This window comes from Pistacia vera, unplaced genomic scaffold (genome assembly GCF_008641045.1).
Source record: "Pistacia vera cultivar Batoury unplaced genomic scaffold, PisVer_v2 Contig673, whole genome shotgun sequence".
Lineage (NCBI taxonomy): Eukaryota > Viridiplantae > Streptophyta > Magnoliopsida > Sapindales > Anacardiaceae > Pistacia > Pistacia vera.
Window position 1 is genome coordinate 1234059 of NW_022196527.1, and position 4443 is coordinate 1238501.

A 4443-nucleotide genomic window follows, 5' to 3' on the forward strand; every position below is an offset into this window, starting at 1 on the left:
TTAAAGAACCCACTACATTTCATCAAGTGGTACAACACACTTCTTGGTAATAGGTAATGCAAACAGAGTTTGATGCATTGCAGCGAAATAAAACATAAAGTCTTGTTCTTCTGCCATCTGCAATATAATTAGTTGCAAATGGGTGTACAACCATAAGTTCAAACCAAATGGAACCATTGAAAGGCATAAAGCACATGTTGTAGCGAAAGGTTTTCACCAAACTCATGGTGTTGATTATTTTGAGATTTTTAGTCCAATGATAAAACCTACAATAATTAGGAATGTCCTCTCATTAGCATTGTCCAAAGGTTGGCTGATGAAACAATTAGATGTTCATAATGCATTTGTTAATGGGACCCTGGAAGAGGAAGTGTATATGGCACAACCATAGGGGTTTGTTGATCTTGTATATCCCCATCATGTTTGCAAACTTCACAGGGCTTTGTATGGGTTAAAATAGCCCCTAGACCTTGGTTCATTAAGCTAAGCTTTTATCTATAACAATAAGGACTCTTTTGGAGCAAATTTGATACACCTATGTTTATACTTAAGACTGCTAAAATTATGATTATTGTGCTTATAATTTATGTCGATGACATTATTGCCATTGGGAGTCATAGTGTATTAGTAAATGAGTTTATTAGTAGTTTGGACAAAGTATTTGCTCTTAAGTACTTAGGTGAACTCAAATATTTTTTGGGAATCAAATTGTGCAAAATGGGATGCTCTCTTCATTTGAGTCAAAGTAAATACATTAAGGATCTTCTTGCCAAGGCAGAGATGATAGATTCCAAACCTATTGCTACTCTTATGCCTCTTTGTCCTACTCTTTCCAAACAACATGGTTTACCTCTTATACTGATCGTTTGCATATCGTAGCATGGTAGGAGCTCTTCAATATTGCACAATTACTAGACCTGAACTCACTTTTGCTGAGAATAAAGCCTGCCAATTCATGCATGCTCTTACAATAGCTCACTAGCAAGTAGTGAAAAGAATTTTGAGATATTTGAAAGGCATGCCATTGTTTGGTATAACACTTTAGCTTGCCAATTCATGCTTGTTGATTGGGCAAGTTACCTGATGATTGTCAGAGTACAACTGAATATTGTGTGTTTCTTGGTTCAAACTTGATATCTTGGTCTTCAACTAAGCAAAATGTGGTTTCAAGATCAAGTGCTAAGTTGGAATATCGGGGTTTAGCAAATGCAACCGCAAAGATAACATGGGCACAATGAGCTTTACATTCCATTATCCAAACCACCTCTTATACTTTGTGATAATGTGAGTGCAACATACTTGGCAGCAAATCCTATTCTTCATGCTCGTACTAAGCATGTGGAAATTGATTACTATTTTGTAAGAGAACCGGTTATGCAACCTACTCTCGATGGTCAGTTTAGTACTCCCTCAGAAACACAACTAGCAGATATTATGACAAAGTCGTTTTCTTCCCAAAGGTTTGCAAGTCTACAATGCAAGCTCACTGTTCTCAATCATCCATTGAGCTTGAAGGGGAATGATAATGATGAAATGGCGTTGATAAGTACATAAAATTTAAATTATTAGGGATCTGATATGGCTTTAGGAGTTGATAGGGTTTGTATCATGATAATGTTGTTATCTTTACTTTTGTCTTATCCGATAAAGTTTGTATTTGCATACTTATCAAATATTGTATACTTGATTTATAAATTGAAATAGCATTTTGCTCTGCATTATTAAGCAAAACACTTTACACCAGAAACTAAATCACTTAATTTTCTTTTCATATCGTATTTTGGATATTAAATGGGGTTTAAAGAGACGTTTTAAATATAAAATGGGTTTATTTAGTAATTGGGGCTAATTATCAAATATGTGGGGGAAAAAAAATTACTTCTCTATAGAAATCTACATATCATACCATTTTATTACTCAAAGAAACCATTGCCAGTTATATCGTAGTAAATTTATGTTATGATAAGAGAGAAAACAAATTCAAAATATTACTCAAGAGATCTTAAGTTCAGAACCCCACGACTATTAATAAAGGATAACTATTAAGGCTTACCTTACCGTTAATTTCAAGGATTTAGGGAACTAGTTGCGGTGGGTGCAAACTAGTCTAGACACCCTCGGATGCCAAAACAAAAACAAAAAAATTTAAAGTAACTTCAATTCATTAGAATGTGGTATGATTGACATGACAGTAATGTGATATTCCAGATTTTCACTCTATTAAAATACTCGGTCGTTGTTCCTTTCAATTGCATCCAAGGCCATTCAATCGACATCTTATGTAAGTGTCTCTTGTATATAAATATCTCTTTTCAAATAACAAGAATCACTTCCCAATGGAAATCTACGTATCATACCATTTTATGTTATAACATAAGATTTAAACATTGATTAGTTTAATTAAACTAATTGTTAATTAAGATTAAATTTTGTCTAAGATCCAACTATAATGCCCCTAGGGGCGAGAGCTCTAATTAGTCCACCATTATATCAAACTTATGTCTCTAATTTTTCGTTCAATTTCAATTGAGACAAATAAATTCGGTGATGATCAACGAGATGATTCACCACATGGTTTGGTTGCACAAATTATGAAGTTCAAATCATCTTATAAGCATCTAAATGATTAAAAGTCATTGTTTCTCGCTTCTTAATGATTGTAGAATTTTGTGTAATTTCAACCCAATAGTCATTAATTCTTGCTTCCAAAAAATCATATTTGTCGAAATTATGATTCCATTCTATTGTTATGAATAAGAATCTTCATCCTTCAAGTAAACAACTTATTGTTGGTACTGTTGGATAACGAACACACCAAGCAACATGGTGGCTAACCAAAGACACCGTTGTTAGTTATGTCATAGTAAATTTATATTCTAATAAGAGAGAAAAAAAAAAATTAAAAGTAACTTAAATTCATTAGAATGGGTTGATTAACATGTAGTAAGTGACTTCCAGATTTCAGTATAATTTAAAAATACTCAATCCGTGGTGTCCTTCTCAGGGCATGCAAAGCCATTCAATCAACATGTAATATTCATATATATATATTTTTTGAGTAATGTTATACTACAAAGAAATCGTATAAAGATTTCATACAAGTAATGTGACAAAAATGGAATGGAAAAATTGATTATAATAGTTTGACTTTTTGTTTGACTATTCATTAATTTTTGTTACCTCACTTTATTCTTCTATAGAAATCTTTGTAGAAATTTTATTGTACATAATAATATTGATCTCTTTTACACAATAACAAGAACTCATATAAAAATCACTATAAAAAACATTAGATTAAGTAAATTGAAGTAAGATTGGCTTAAAGAAATCGCTATCCGTTTTGTTGCTCCCCTCCAAAAGTTATTCGTTATAGCAAATCTCAACTACCCGTAGTGAACTTAAATTTTGTGTTTTACTAGTCTATCTAACTTAATAAATCGTTTTTATTATTGCTAAAGAACTATAACATTTCGTTACGATTGTCCAATATAATTTAATATTTAATTCGAGTTCTTTTCTATACGTTTAAAAAGTATTTATGAAATTTACTATTATCATTAGTTATAACATAATTAATTTATTTCACTATGTGATATAACATATATTAAAAATATTTAAGGGGATACAAAGGTTATGACGTGAATATAAAAATTTTGGACAAATCGTAACATTTACCGTTAAACTGTTAATAAAAATGTCGATGCTCAAGAAGCGGAAGTGCAAAAAGGCATTTGTGGGAAAGAGAAAGTAATAACCAACACCATTTTACCGGGATATTATAAATTAGGAGCAATGTTTTGAAATTAGAAAAACGAGACACAGATGGTAAATAGTCTTAAAAGGAGAGACAAAACTGGTACTCTTGTTAAATTAATGGAAAAATATTGAAAGACAAATGCTCATAACTAATATTTATAAAAAAAATAAATAAAAATATTAGAAAAAAAATTTAAAAATGATAATTAAAATTTTGTTGTAAAAATCAAAAAACCAAAAAATATATTATAATAAAAATTACAAATCAAAGGGAAAAAAATATGGTGTTATAAAAAAAAAAAAAGTAAGATTAAAAAATAAAATTCTTAAAAAGCCTATTCAAAAATTTTAAAACAAAGAAAAGAATAATTGGCCAACGGTCAGGCAATCGCAGGTCATCAACCATATCAAATCTGTTATCGAGTAGAGAGCCAAAAGATGCAAAAGAAATATAAATTGGCCAATGGCACAGCAGTTACTACGTCACTCAACGCCCAAAATTCTTTTTTTTTTTTTTTTTAAATATTCGATTTTTAAACTTACTTTTTTCATAAAATTTTCATTTTCATTTCCTTTGATTTTGTTAATTTTGATAAAATATTATATTCTTTTGGTTTTTTAATTTTTATAACAAATTTTAGTTATTCATTTTTACATTTTCTTTTTTTTTTCAATTATTTTATAAAT